The 16,758-nt window shown below is 39.5% G+C and overlaps 1 pseudogene; it reads left to right on the forward strand.

The window, feature by feature from the left end:
- Positions 1-15,886: 15,886 nt before the first annotated feature.
- Positions 15,887-16,758, forward strand: LOC139360991 (developmental pluripotency-associated protein 2 pseudogene; annotated as a pseudogene).

A 16,758-nucleotide genomic window follows, 5' to 3' on the forward strand; every position in this document is an offset into this window, starting at 1 on the left:
GGAGATATTCCCTGGGGAAAGCCAGAGAAAAGTGGAGAAGGTGGGACTACCATCCGCAACCCTGCTGTAACTCTGCTGTCAGTAGCATCATGGTATAAGATATTTGTTGCCCAGGTACCCTAGGCACAAACACTAAGCCAGCCTTCTGACGCTACTGAAATATCCTTTTAGGGGTCTCCTCATTTGTTATGGGTGACAATCTGATTGTTTACTAGAAACATGGCATGATTGGACTCAATGTGCCATCTGGTCAAAAATGAATCAGTAACATTGAGGGGGAAAAGAAAAATGACCAACAGGTAAATTACAAGGAATCTTTAAGCAAACATATTCAAGACTGGATTAAATAACTACTCCTTCCAGGCAATAACATAGACGCATATCAATAAGAAATGACAGTAAAAAGGAACTATGACCTTCCCATACAAAGCAAGGAACCAAAGCAAAGACTACAACTAGTGGGACAGGTTTTGTGAACTCTTTGACCAATAACTCAAAATATTATCTTTTATGACTACAAAGTTGATGGAAGAAAGAAAGAGAAAAAATTTTTAATTCAAAATAACAGTAAGGGAATGCAGTTTAAGATAACACAGAAAAGTAATTGAACAACAATTACAGACAGTTAACAAAAAGATGGAAATAATTTAAAAATGAAACAGAAATCTTGAAACTAAGAAATACTATTGTTGTACTGAAAAACTTATCAGAGGATATTAATAGCATGAAGCAAGCTCAGCAAAAAATCAGTGAGCTTAAAAATAGGCTATCTGAAAATACACAGAGAAGAAAAAAGAATGAAAAGAAATGAAGATCCCTTAATAGACATAGAAAATTAGCTCAAACAAATTCTAAGAATTATTAGTGTCTCAAGAGGGAATTGAGAAGGAGGCAGAGGTAGAAAACTTACTCAAATAATTAATAAAGGTTTTCAAAATGTGAGAAAGGTAAATATCCAGGTACAGGAAGGTCAGAGATCATCAAACCAATTCAATCAAAATAAGACTATCCCAATGCAAATAATAATCAAATTCTCAAAGGTCAAGGACAGAGAATCTCGCAAGAAGTAAGACAACGGAAGCAAAGAACATAAAAAGGAATTCTGGATGGGCACAGTGGCGCATGCGTGTAATCCCACCACTTTGGGAGGCCAAGGCAGGATGGCTCACTAGAGGCCAGGAGTTCAAGACCAGCCTGGTCAACATAGTGAAACCCCATTTCTACTAAAAAATACGAAAGTTAGCTGGGTGCGTTGACACATGCCTGTAATCTTAGCTATAAGCAGGCTGAGGCATGAGTATCACATCAGGCTGGGAGGTGGAGATTTCAGTGAACTGAGATTGTGCCACTTTACTCTAGCCTGGGCAACAGAGTGAGACTCTGTCCCAGAAAAGAAAAGGAATTTCAATTCATCTGGCAACAGATTTCTCAATGGAAACCATGGACCAGGAAGGAATGCTTTTAAAGTAGTGAAATAAAAAAAAATGCAATTAAAGAATACTGTATTCAGCAACACTGTAATTTTCATTTGAAAGACAAATAAAGTCTTCCCCAGATCAAGAAGAAAAAAACAAGAGAGAATTCAGCACCATCAGAATGTGATAATTCACCCCACGTCAGGCTCATCTTACAGGAAATACTAAAGGGAGTGCTTCAATCTGAAAGAAAAAAAAGCACTAACATGCAACAAGAAAATATTTGCAGATATAAAACCCACTGTTAAAATTATTATAAAACAAACAAATACCAAATACTCTAAATAATACTATCATTCCAGTGGACAATCCACTTACAACTCTATGAAGACCTGAAGACAATTTTATCAAAATCCACTCATAACCATAAAGGTCATAAGACAAATATATCAAAATCAAATAATAGCTAGCTACAGCAAACTGTTAGGATACAGGCAATATAAAAATATGAGAAAACACTTTTAAGTTAGGAGAAATGCAGTTAGATTGAAAAGGCTGTTTTCTCATCTTTAGGGTATTTTTAATGTTTTCCTTGTTATTTAAGATAAGTTGTCTTAAGCCTCATTATAAATACTGTACATAAACCTAGAAGGGATTTACCAAAAAGTAAAAGCAATGAATTAAGACGTAGTATCAGAGCAATTTATTCAACCACAAAAAATAAATAAATAAATAAAAATGGGAAGAGAGAGGAGCTACAGAACAAGAAAATACTTGACAAAACATCAGTAGTGAAGTTTTTACTTATCCATTATAATATTTAAAGCAAATGGACTCAATTGTTTAATTGTAATGCCTAGAGTGGGCTGGGTATGGTGACTCACACCTGTAATCTCAACACTTTGGGAGGCTAAGGAAGGAAGATTACTTGAGCCCAGGTGTTAGAGACTAGGGGGTGCAAAATGATGTAATGCTGTCACTACAAAAAATATAAAAATTAGCCAGGTGTGGAAATTGTGCCTGTAGTTCCAGGTACTCAGTATGCTGAGGAGGGAAGACTGTTTGAGCCGAGGAGATTGAGGCTGCGGTATGTGGACATTATGCCACTACACCTCTGCGTGGGTGACAGAGCAAGACCCTGTATCAAAAAAATAAAAAATAAATTAGATAAAATAAAAAAGCATAGATTGGCTGAATAAATATACAGGGCCCATTAATATGCTGCCTACAATAAACCTACATCACCTACGAAGACACATACAGACTGAATGTGATAGATTGGAAAATTATATTCCATGGAACTGGAAACTGAAAAGGAGGGGGAATGCTTATGGTTACATAGATAAAATAGACCACAAATCAAAGGCTGTGCAAAGAGGCAAAGAATGTGACTATATAATAATTAAGGGGTCAGTTCAGAAGAGACTATAACAATTTTAAGTGTCTTTGTACCCAGCATTGAACTCTGGAGGGTATAAAGCAAACAGTAATAAATTTAAAGGGAGAGGTAGATTCCAGTACAACAATATTAGAGGACTATAATGTCCCCACTCTCAGTAAAGAGCAAATGATCCTGACAGGAAATCAAAAATTACGTATTGGAGTAAAACTACACATTAGACCAAATAGGCATAACTGGCATTTACAGTTCACCCAGCAGTAGCTAAATGTATGTTCTTTCCATTAGGAAACAAAGCATTCTCCAGAATAGACCATATCTTAGGCTGCAAAACAAGTTGCAACACATTCATAGAAGTAGGACTCATAGTATTTTTGCTGACAACAGTGAAATAAAACTAGAAACAATTCAACAGTAACAGCTGAGCTCCAAATCAATGTCAGTCCCATTTACAATAGCTATAACAACAACAAAAAATGCCTGTAAGTACATTATTCAAGGAGTGAAAGATCTCTGCAAGGAGAACTACAAAACCTAGAGGGAAAGAATTTATAGTTGACACAAACGAATGGAAAAGCATTTCATGTTAACTGATTTAAAGAATCAACATTGTTAAAACGACCATATTGCCAAAACAATCAATAGATTCAGTGAAATTCCCACCAAAATACCAAGGCAGGTACAGAGAAAACAATTCTAAAGTTCACATGCACCAAACAACAAAACAAAACAAAAACAAAATGACAGTCAAATAGCTAACACAGTTCTAAGCAAAAAGAACAAAACTGGAGGCAGCACATTACCAGATGTCAAATTATGCTACAAGGTTTCTGGATGCAGTGGATCATACCTGTAATTCCAGTGCTTTGGAAGGCTGAGATGGGCAGATCACTCGAGCTCAGCAGTTCAAGACCAACCTGGGCAAAAAGTGAGACCTCATTTCTAGGAAAAAAAAAAATACAAAAATGAGCTGGGCATGGTTGTGCATGTCTGTGGTCCCAGCCACTTGGGAGGTGAGGTGGGAGGATGGCTTGAGCCTGGGAGGCAAAGTCGGCAGTGAGCTGAGAATGCACCAGTGCACTCTAACCTGGGTAACAGAGCTAGACCCTATCTCAAAAAATATATACATATATAAAATATATATTTATTACACACATATAAAATCTATATATAATATAGATTTATATATACAATATTTATATACACACATATTTGTGTGTGTATATACATGTGTATGTGTGTACACACACACTTATACTACAAGGTTATAGCAACAGAAATAGCATGACACTGTTATAAAAAATAGACATATGGATCAATGGCAGTGAATTGAGGATCCAGAAATAGAACCACATATATACAGCTACTAATATTCAAGTTGACAAATATATGCAATGGGGAAAGAACACCCTATTCCATAAACGGTGCTAAGAAAACAGAATAGCCAAGTGCAGAAGAATGAACCTAGAACCATATCTCTCACTACATACAAAAGCTAATTCACAATGGATTAAAACTTAAATATATCAGTTTTGTGCATATGGCTAGCCAGTTCTCCCAGCACCATTTAGTAACAGAGAACCCTTTCCCCGTTGCTTGTTTTTGTCAGGTTTGCCAAATATTAGATGGTTGTAGATGTGCAGTCTTATTTCTGAATTCTCTATTCTGTTCCACTGGAGTATGTGTCCGTTTTTGTACCAGTACCATGCTGTTTTGCTTACTGTATCCTTGTAATGTAGTTGGAACTTGGGTAGCATGATATCTCCAGCTTTTTTATTTCTGCTAAGGGTTGTCTTAACTATATAGGCTCTTTTTGGCTTCCATATGCATTTTAAAAGATTTTTTTTCTAATTCTCTGAAGAATGTCAATGGTAGTTTAATGGGAATAGCACTGAATCCATACATTACTTTGAGAAGTATGGCCATTTTTACAATATTTGTTCTTCTTATCCTCAAGCATGCAAAGTTTCTCCATTGTTTCTGTCCTCTGTGATTTCCTTGAAGAGTGGTTTCTAGTTCTCCTTGAAGAGGACCTTCAATTCTCTAGTTAGCTGTATTCCTTGGTATTTTATTCTCTTTGTAGCAATTGTGAATGGGAGCTCATTCATTATTTGGCTCTCTGCTTCCCTGCTGCTGGTATAAAGGACTGCTTATGATTTTTTTGCACATTGATTTTGTATCCTGAGATGTTGCTGAAGTTGCTTATCAGCTTCAAAAGATTTTGGGCTGAGATGATGGGGTTTTCTAGATACAGGATCCTGTCGTCTCCAGGAAACTATAGATGCTGGCAAGGCTGCAGAGAAATAGGAATATTTTTACACTGTTGGTAGGAATGTAAACTAGTTCAACCATTGTGTAAGACAGTGCGGCAATTCGCAGAGACCTAGAAGCAGAAGTACCTTTTGACACAGCAATCCCATTGCTGGATATATACCCCCAAAAATATACATCATTCTATTATTAAGACACATGCATTTGTATGTCCATTGCAGCACTATTCACAATAGCAAAAAGATGGAATCAACAGAAATGCCCATCAATAATAGATTGAAGAAAATGTAGTATATATATACCATAGAATACAATGCAGCCATAAATAGGAATTAGGTCATGTCCTTTGCAGGGACATGGATGGAGCTGGACACCATTATCCTCAGCAAACTAACAAAGGAACAGAAAGCCAAACACTGCAAGTTCTCACTTATAAGTGGGAGTTGAACAATGTGAACCTATAGACAAAGGGAGGGGAACACACTGGGGTCCGTTGGTGGGTGGAGTGTCAGGGAAGGAGAGCATCAGGAAAAATAGCTAATGTATGCTAGGCTAAATACCTAGGTGATGGGTTGATAGGTGCAGCAAATCACTATGGCACATGATTACATATGTAACAAATCTGCACATCATGCACATGAATACAGAATTTAAATGTAAAGCCAAAAACTATTTTAAAAGTGTATTTTTTTGGTTCTCTCTCTGTCACCCAGGCTGGAGTACAGTGGTGCAATCTTGGCTCACTCCAAATGCCACCTCCTGGGTTCAAACAATTCTTGTGCCTCAGCTTACAGAGTAGCTGTGATTATTGGCATGCACCATCATGCCCAGTTAATTTTTGTATTTTTAGTAGAGATGGGATCTCACCATGCTGGCCAGGCTGCTCTCAAACTCCTGACTTCAGTTGATCCACCCACCTTAGCCTCCCAAAGAGCCAGGATTACAGGCTTGAGCCATTGCAACTGGCCTATTAACTTCTGTAAGACAACCCAGAAGCTTTGGCCCAGGCAAATAATTTATGACTAAGAACTCAAAAGGAAGTTCAACAAAAACAAAATAAACGAGAATTAAACTAAAAATTTCTGGAAAGTAAAGGCTAATGGAGTGAACAGTTTACACCATGGTAGAAAATATTTGAAGACAATGGCCTAATATCCGTAATCCACAAGGAACTTAAACTATTGAAAAAGAAAAAAATGTAACCCCGCTAAAAATTGGGAAAAGAAGATGAACAGCTAGTGTTTAAAAGAAAACATACAAATGGCCAGGAAGAATGTGAAAATGCTGTATGTCATGAAGCATCAGGGAAATACAAATTAAAATCACAACAAGATACTATTGAGAGGTTACAGTGTACCAGCAGCCCTCACTGGGGGCGCCTCCTGGCCTCAGCATCCACTCTTGCGGTGCTTGAGGAGCACTTCAGCCTGCCACTGTACTGTGGGAGCCCCATTCTGGGCTGCCGCAGGCCAGAGCTAGTTCCCTCTGCTTGCTGGGGACGTGTGGAGGGAGAGGTAAGGGCGGAACCAGGATACCCAGGGCGCTTACAGGCCAGCACGAGTTCCGGAGGTGGCGGGCATGGGCTCCAGGGGCCTGGCACTCTGAGTGGCTGGCTCGCACTGCTGGCCCAGGGTAGTGAGGTTGTGCAGCCTTCCCCGCACTGCTGGTCCGCATGCACTGTGCTCAAATTCTCGCCAGGCCTCAGCCGCCTCCCCAAGCGGCAGCCCCCCCCGCCCCTCCCCTTCACCCCCAAGGTGGGCTGCTCTGTAGCCCAAGCCGCCCAGACGGAACAGCCCCCTGCTCCCTGGCATCGGGTCCCATCCACTACACCGGAGGGCTGAGGAGTGGAGGCGCGCATCAGTATTAGCCCGCAGCTTGGCCTGCAGCTGCAGCTGCGGGATCCACCAGGTGAAGCCAGCTGGGCTCCTGAGTCTAGCGGGGACTTGGAGAACTTTTATGTCTAGTTAAGGGATCTTAAATGCACCAGTCAGCACTGTGTCTAGCTCAGGGTTTGTAAATACACAAATCAATACTCTGTATCCGGCTAACCTAGTGGGGACTTGGAAAACTACTGTGCCTAGCACTCTGGGTCTAGCTCAGGGATTGTAAACACAGCAATCAGCACTCTGTCAAAACGTACCAATCAGTTCTCTGTAAAACAGACCAATCAGCTCTCTGTACAATGGCCCAATCAGCAGGATGTGGATGGGGCCAAATAACGGAATAAAAGCAGGCTGCCAGAGCCGCCCAGTGGCAACCAGCTTGGGTCTCCTGCCGTTATGCATTGTGGAGACATTGTTATTTCACTCTTTGCTATAAATCCTGCTGTTGCTCTTTCTTTGGGTCCACACTACCTTTAAGAGCTGTAACACTCATGGAGAAGGTCTGCAGCTTCACTCCTGAAGCCAGCAAGACCACCAACCCACCAGGAAGAATGAACAACTCCAGAGGCCTGCCTTTAAGAGCTGTAACACTCACAGGGAAGGTCTGCAGATTCACTCCTGACTCCAGACACATGTGAACATCTGAAGGAAAAAACTCCAGACACGCCATCTTTAAGAACTGTAACACTCACCGTGAGGGTCCGCGGCTTCTTTCTTGAAGTCAGTGACACCAATAACCCACCAAGTCCAGACACACTGTCTTCCACCAGTCCGAATGGATATTATTAAAAAGTCAAAGAATAACAAATGTTGGTGAGAATTTGAAGAAAAGAGAATGCTTATATACTCTTAGTGGGAATGTACATTTTTACAACCTCTATAGAAAACCATATGGCAATATCTCAGACAGCTAAAAATAAAACTAAAGTTTGATCCAGCCATTCTATTACTGGATATCCACCCAAAGGAATATAAATAAGTATATCAAAAAGATACTGCACTTGTATGCTTATTACAGCACCATTCACAATAGCAAAGATGTGAAGCCCAACTAAGTGTTCATCAGTGGATGACTGAATTAAAAAATGTACAAACAGGCTGGGTGTGGTGGCTCTCGCCTGTAATCCCAGCACTTTGGGAGGCTCAGAAGGGCGGATCACGAGGTCAGGAGATCCAGACCGTCCTGGTTAGCACGGTGAAACCCCATCTCTACTAAAACTACAAAAAAATTAGCTGGGTGTAGTGGCGGTTGCCTGAGTCCCAGCTACTCAGGAGGCTGAGGGAGGAGAATGGCGTGAACCTGGGAGGCGGAGGTTGCAGTGAGCGGAGATCGTGCCACTGCACTCCAGCCTGGGAGATAGAGTGAGACTCCGTCTCAAAAAATAAATAAATAAATAAATAAAATTAAAAAGTACTAACATACTATGGAAAAATGCTGACCCATAAAAAAAGATTGAAATATGTTTTGCAGTAGTGCAGATGGAACTGAAGCCTGTTAAGTGAAATACTGAGAAACACAAAGTCAAATACTACATTTTTACTTATAAGTGGGAACTAAATAATGTATACACTTGGACATAGAGTGTGCAATGATTGGCATAGGAAAATCAGAAAGGTAAGAAAGTGGGAGGGAAGTAAGGGATGAGAAGTTACTGTATACAATGTATACTATTTAGATGATGGGTACACTAAAAGCCCAAACGTTATTATATCTAATATGTTTATGTAACAAAACTCTACTTGTATGCCCTAAATCTATAAAAATTTTAAAATAAGAAAAATTATAAACCCAAATAGACTAAAGTACATATGAAAATATAAGACTTGGGTTAAAAGTAGATGAACAGTTCTTGTACAACAAGGGAACCATTTGGAATATGATAAAATTACGTTCATATCTCAGACTAAACATAAGAATAAACTCCAAACAAACTTGGAATTAAAATATAAAGTAAAACGGGGTCGGGCGCAGTGGCTGATGCCTGTAATCCCAGCACTTTGGGAAGCCGAGGCGGGCGACCAGGAGTTGGAAACCAGCCTGGCCACTGTAGTGACACCCAGTCTCTACTAAAAGTACAAAAATTAGCTGATCATGGTGCCATGCATCTGTAATCCCAGCTACTAGGGAGGCTGAGGCAGGAGAATAGCTTGAACCTGGGAGGGGGAAGTTGCAGTGAGCCGGGATTGCATCACTGCCCTCCAGCCTAGGTGTCAGAATGAGACTCCATCTCAAAAAAAAAAAAAAAAGTAAAACATATAAATGTTAGAGAAAACAGATTAATGTCCATTAATCTTGTCAAAACTGTTTTTGACAAACCTAGTTAGAACAAGTCAAAATCCAGAAGAAATAAAACTAAGAATTGATAAATTTGACTACCTTAAATAATAAGTTTGTACAGGAAAACAGCACTATACACAAATCAAGAAACCACTGACAAAATGGGAAATAATATTCATAACATGTATCACCGTAAACCAGCACTAGGATAGCTAATTTGTAAAGAACTCACATGTTAAGAGGGTAAGGACAAAAACCTGGTGGGAAAAAAAAGTGAAAGTTGGGCAAACAGAAAATTAATAAAGTAAGGTATCAAGAGAGTCACTGAACAAATTTTTAAAAATTGAGTCTGGGCGCGGCAGCTCATGCCTATAATCCCAGCACTTTGGGAGGTGGAAGTGGGTGGATCATGAGGTCAGGAGTTCAAGACTAGCCTGGCCAAGACGGTGAAACCCTGTCTCTATTAAAAATACAAAAATTAGCTGAGTGTGGTGGCAGGTGGCTGTAATCCTGCTACTCAGGAGGCTGAGGCAAAAAAATTTCTTGAACCCAGGAGGTGGAGGTTGCAGTGAGCTGAGATCATGCCATTGCACTCCAGCCTGGGTGACAGAACGAGACTCCATCTCAAAAAAAAAAAAAAAAAAATTCAAAAACATGACTTATAGAGTGCAAATTAGAACCAGGTGTGGGTGGCTCACACCTGTAACACCAGCATGTTGGGAGGGAGGTGGAGGTGGGAGAATTGCTTGTGACCAGGAGTTTGAGACCAGCCTGTGCAACATTGTAAGACCCTATCTCTACAAAAAATATTTAAAAACTAACCAGCATAGCACATGTCTTTAGTTGAAGCTCCTCTGGAGGTTGAGGCAGGAGGATGGTTTGAGTTCAGGAGTTTTGAGCTTACAATGAGTTATTGTGGTGCCACAGCACTTGATCATGACTGACAGAATGAGACTGAGTCTCTGTAAACATTTTTAAATATAAAAAAATGACATACAAATTAAACAGATTTTACCTATTGGACTTACAAAATTAAAATATATAGAAGCATAGTCTCTGGTAGGGCTCTTAGCAAACAGAAACTTTCCTATGTTGATAGTGAAAATAGAAATGCACATTGGTAAAACAGTGCTGGAGAAAAAACTGGGACTAAAACTACATTGGCATTTGTCCTCTGATCTAAAAATTGTGCTGGTAAAATTTTATGGTAAACTTGTATCTCAATGATAAGGAAATACATGATGACAAAGATACACAGTACAGCAGTATTTGTGTAACTGTATATTAAAACCACTCAAACGTTCATTTACAAGAGAATAGTTGGATGAATTATAATACTTCCACACAATGGAGTACTTTATATCCATAAACAATGAGAAAGAAAGATCTCTAATAACAAATTTGAAGTAATTTGAAGAATATGCTGTTAAATGAACGGATGTATAGTATGCTACCTTTCATGTAAGGAGGAAGTGAATGAAAAAATGTACACATATCTGTCATATATGCAGAAGAAATATAGAAAGTATAAACCAGAAACTAAGGGGATAAGTTACTTTCAGTGGATGGATGAGAAAGGAAGAGAAAGAAATAAGGAATAGTCATTGGGTAGTAGATATGAGTAGGGAGTGACACTTCTCTGTCATTTCTCCTTCAATGTTATATAATGCCCTTATTTTTGTTGCTGTTGCTTTTACTGTTGTTGGTTTAACAAATCTGTTTTATCTGATACTCCTTTCTGCTTTTGCTTTCCATTTGAGGGATTTATATTTTCCCGTTTCTTCACTATGAGTCTGTAGCTGTCTGTAGCTCTCAATGTAGGTCTTTTGTAGGCAGGAGATGGTTGGGTCTTGCTTTCTCCATCAAACTTGACACTTTATCTTTTAAGTGGAGCACTTAGGCTATTTACATTCAAGGTTAATACAGATACGTGAGGTTTTGTTCCTGTCATAGTGTTAGCTAGTTGTTTTGATATGTCAATGGGATCTGTTTTGGAGTGTTTAAAGGATCTGTGAGCTTTGTACTTACTTATCTTTTTATGATGGTGAGTATCATTCTTTTGTTTCCATGTTTAGAACTTCTTTGATAATTCCTTGTAGGCCTTTTCTATTGGTGATAAACTCCTAAGTATTTGTTTGTCTGGGAAAGACTTTATTTCTCTTTCATTTATGAAGGTTAGTTTCACAGAATATAAAATTCTTGATCGGGTATTATATATTTCATTAAGGAACATAAAAATTTCTTTCTGGCTTGTAGGTTTTCTGCTCAGTAGCCTGCTGTTAATCTAATGGGATTTCCTTTATAAAAGATTGAAGTTTCTCTCTCGCCACCCTTAGGATTTTTTCCTTCATATTTATGTTGAATAGTCTCATGACTAAATGGCTTGGTGAGGTTCTTCTTGGAATTTATCTTCCAGGAATTCTCTGGGCGTCTTATAGTCATATGTCAAAATCTGTCCCAAAGCCTGAGTTTTTGTGAATTATTCTTTTAATTAGGTTTTGCATAATTTTTACTTTTTCTTCTTCTCCTTCTATAATATCTAAAAGTCATAGGATTCAATACTTCACATAATCTTATTTTCTGAGGCTTTGTTCATTGTTAAAAATTCTTTTCTCTTAACTTTTGTTTGACTAGGTTAATTTGAAAGACCTGTCTTCCAGCTCTGAAATTTGTACTCCTACTTGGTCTACCCTATTGTTAAATATTTCAGCTGTATTTAGTAATTCCTTTGATGAACACACCCTAAGTTGTTTTCATGATTTCTTTGTGTCAGTTTTTAGCTTTCTCTTGGATCTCATTGAGCTTTATTAATTTATGTATTTATTTATTGAGACAGGGTTATACTCTGTCACCCAGGCTGGAGTGCAATGGCACAATCTTGGCTCACTGCAACCTCCACCTTCTCGGTTCAAGCAATTCTCCTGCCTCAGCCTCCTGAGTACCTGAGATTACGGGTGTGCAACATCACGCCTGGCCTCTCATTGAGCTTTAAAATCAATATTTTGAATTATCTGGTATTTCAAATATTTCACTGTGGTTAAAATTCACTGCTGGAGAGTCACTATGATTCTTTGGGAGTACTATAACACTCTTTTCTAAATATACTTTTGGAGTTTTTCTTTGATTGTTTCTCATCAGGATAATTTTTTTCTTTTTCTTTTTCATATTTACTCTTGTTTGGCCAGGAATCACCTGTTCCTCACCCCCATGCCATCCTGGTCACACACACCCCTTGGGGAGGTGTCTGTAATGCATAATGTCTTTGACTTTGGTTCTGTGTGCTTTCAGTGGGAAAGGGTCTATATAAGTTGCAAGAGTATTCACTGTTCAATGTTCAGGCTAGTAGGTGGCACAGATAATAACTGTTGCTAATGCAGATGTGCGTATACTTGATGCGTGTTTACTCAGAGAAACTCTCTAATGCCTCATGCAATTGGCTGATCTGTGAAATGCACAGTGGTCTGAGCTCCATGCTTAGCCCCACATATGGGGTTGGCTGGGACAACATGGGCAGGGCTGAACCAGAAAGACCCATCTACAAGTCCCCCAATGACAGGCAAAAGCATTAGTTCTGAGGGGAAAGGGTTCTGCTGTACAGCTCCCAAGTGGCCAGAGGTGTGTCTAGGCATGAAGTTGTGAAACCTCTGCTGCCCCAAGTTCTGTCCCAAATTTAGGCTGACCACAGCCTAAATTTATAATCTAGGGGTGGGTGTTCCAAATGCCTGAAGACATGTCTGGGTGTCAAGTGAAGAAAACTCTTCTGTACCAAGATCTTTGCAATGGAGGGAAGTTTTGGCCAATGCTGCCAATCGAGGCAAGCACAAGTGGGGTCTGCCTCCCTCTAACCCTTTGGAAGTGGTGAGGCATGCTTCGCTAACAAGCCAGGGGCATACGTTGGGACATCTAGCTGTAACACAAACAGACATGTTCCAGGTCACAAAGCTCTCCCTGGCTGCAAGTCTCTGCCCAGGGGAAACCTCGGCTTTAGCCAGTCTTCTCTTGCCTCAGTTCTACAGTGGTGTCTTCTTCTCAGCCTTGGATCTGCAAAAATGCCTAGAGCTTTTCCTGGTGTCTTTCTCCCTCACTGCCTCTTGGCCTCTCCACAAGTTAACTCCCAGCTATGGAAGAAACAAGGTGTTCTCCCTTGGCCTCAGTTCCATAGATCAATAATGGAACAGTGAGTCACAGAAGTGGACTCTCTGCCCTTCTCACATACTGGAGCTTCACTCACTTTTATCAGCTGAATGTTGTCATTGGGTTTGCTTACCAACCCTTTCCTCTGCAGAATCTGTGGTGTCCTTCAGTGTATTCTATTCTGGTGAATTATCATTTTCTTTTCCTTTTTTTTTGAGGCAAAGTCTCATTATCTTGCCCAGGCTATAGTGCAATGACTCGATCTTGGCTCACTGAAACCTCCACCTCTTGGGTTCAAGCAGTTCTCCTACCTCAACCTCCTGAATAGCTGGGATTACAAGAATGCGCCACCATACCGGCTAATTTTTTATTTTTAAAGTAGAGACAGGGTCTCACTATATTGGCCAGCCTGGTCTTGAATTCCTGACCTCAGGTGATCTGCCTGCCTCAGCCTCCCAAAGTGCTTGGATTACAGGCATGAGCCACTGTGCCTGACCCTCATTTTCTTTATCATATTAAAGCTTACAGAATTTATATTTACACATGATTTTTGTTATTTCCAAGTGGCAGAGGCACATTAAGAGCCTCTAATCTGCCTGTCTGGAAAAAATCTGTTTTTCAAATTTTAAGAAGAGTTTAAGAAGGGTTGATGTTAATTTTTCTTTAAACATTGGTTACAGTCATCCATGAAGCCATGTAGTCCTGGGCCTTTCTTATTGTGAATTTTTGATTATTGATTCCTTACTGGAATTCACTGAAGAAGACCACAGATCCTGCAGAGGAGAAAGTTGGTAAGCAAACCCAGTGACAGTAACTTCCTTTTTGTAACTCTGTTTTTTTTATGTCAGCCAGGCTGGTGACTCATGCCTGTAATCCCAGCACAGTGGGAAGCCGAGGCAGGAGGATCACCTGAGCTCAGGAGTTCTAGGGCAGCCTGAACATGTCCAACCCGATCTCTATAAAAATTAGCCTGGCAAGTGCCTAAGCAAGACTGTCTCCAGGAGAAAAAAAAAGTTTCTATATGTTCTCATTCAATCTTAGTATTTTGTATGTTTATATAAATTTATCAGTATCTTCTATGTTATTTAGTTTATTGGCAAATAATTGCTCCCTGCAGTCCCTTTTGATCTTTTGTATCTCAGCCATTCATTGTGATGTCTCCTCTTTTATTTCTTATTTATTTGAGCCTTTTTTTTTTCTTAGTGTAGCTAAGAATTAGTTTTATTTTTCAAAAAGTTAACAGTTTGTTGATTCTTTCTATTCTTCTATTCTCTAATTGATTTATTTCTTGGTAAACTGTTATTTCAATTTATTATTGCTTTACTGCTAAGTTTGAACTTTGTTTTCTTTCCAATTACTCAGTATGTTGTATCTTCATTTTCATTTGTTTTGAGCTGTTTTTTCCCACTTTTTCTTTGTTATTGACTTTTTGTTTCTATTGTGATCAGAAAATATATCTCATTATGTTCTCAGTCTTTCTAAATTTTAAGACTTGTCAAGTCTTTTTTTTAAAGTTTTCTGTATAAATGTTGAACCCATTTTTGAGGGGTATTAAAGTCTACTGCTGTTATTGTCATTCTGTGCATTTTTTCTTCTGATCTCTTATCACTTGCTTTATGTTTAGAAGTTCTACACATATGCACACAAACCCACACATATATACATATGTATAAAGAAATATTTATATCTGTAGATGCTAGACATAGATCTATAGATGCTTCTACATATATAAAGATTTTCTTTAGGCTGAACTTAAAAAAATCATGAACAATCCTCCCACCACCCCCTACTGAGTAGGTGGGATTACAGGAATGCACCACAATGCCCGCCAAATTTTTGTATATTTTGGTAGAGACGGGGGTCTCACCGTGTTTCCCAGGCAATTCTTGAACTCCTGAACTAAAGTGATCCGCCTTGCCTGAACTTCCCAAAGTGCTGGGATTACAAGCATGAGCCATCGTGCCTGGCCTAATTTTTAAAAAAACATATCACCGAATGGACAAGTTATCCCATTGTCAGATAAAGTTACCCCACTGTCAGAAAATGAAGGAGAGGAAAAAGATAATGAAAGGAAAACAGCTCATATGGGTAACAGGAAGTAGAAGGAGACCTTTGCTTATAAAAGTGGAAATCAGGCTGTGTGCCGTGGCTCACGCCTGTAATTCCAGCACTTTGGGAGTCCGAGGCAGGAGAATCATGAGGTCAGGAGATCAAGAACAGCCTGGCCAATATGGTGGAATCCCATCTCTACTAAAAATACAAAAATTAGTCAGGCATGATGGCAGTTACCTATAATCCCAGCTATTTGGGAGGCTGAGGCACAAAAACTGCTTGAACCCAGGAGGTGGAGGTTGCAATGAGTCAAGATCACCACTCCAGCCTGGGTGACAGAGCATGACTCTTTCAAAAAAAAAAAAAAGAAAAAAAAAGAGAAATCAGATTCAGAGAACTAAACTACCATATCCTTAACATTACTGTCCTTGTCTTCCCCAGGGTGTTGCTGAAAATGTCAGACTAAAATTTAGATAGCAGCAAGAATTTCTTTGAGGGGGAAGTAGATGATGAAGAAAGTATGATTTTGACATTAGTGCCAGTTAAAGATGGCCCAAATATGGAACAAATGGAACCAAGTGTTTCTTTAACTTCTGATGTCAAACTGGAAAAATTTAAGAAATACAATCAAGGTCATCTACTTCAAATAAATGAACAATTTACAGCTCCACAAAAAGCTAGATGCAAAATACTAGCACTTCCCTTGATGACTATTTTGCCTCCCACTAATAAGGTGTGTTGGGACACTTTGTGGGATTGCTGTCAACAACTCAGTTTGAGTACTAATGGCAAGAAAACAGAAGTTCGTCTGAGGTTGCATAGGCATGCTTAACATGAACAACAGCAAGATATGCCTGAAATGTCAGAAGATCAGATTACAGCGACATTTGAGGAAATGCAAGGCAGTGACCAAGAGAGCAAGGAAGGCTTACGAGAAGTTATGAGGTGAATGAGAGAGCAGAAGAGAATAATACAGTGGACGTTATAACTGCAGCGCAGGGAGTCATACTGGCATCATGGGCAAGAATTGCTGCAAGAGCTGTGAATTCATGTTGCATTCCTGTTTCTGTTGAGGCCTTTTTAATGCAAGCCTCTGGTGTCAGGTGGTGTGTGGTCCATGGTAGATGTCTCTTGGCAGACACAAAGGGTTGGGTACAGTTTCATGCAGGTCAGGCCTGGGTGCCTACCACTCACAGGAGGATGATTTGTCTCTTCTTGTTACCTACGTGCATTTTCCCATCCCTAGGCATAGAAGATAATGTGTTATGCCCCCACTGTGTTAAGAGGAATAAGATGATGAAAAGATTAATGACAATGGAGAAATAG

The sequence above is a fragment of the Macaca nemestrina genome, chromosome Y (genome assembly GCF_043159975.1).
Source record: "Macaca nemestrina isolate mMacNem1 chromosome Y, mMacNem.hap1, whole genome shotgun sequence".
NCBI lineage: Eukaryota > Metazoa > Chordata > Mammalia > Primates > Cercopithecidae > Macaca > Macaca nemestrina.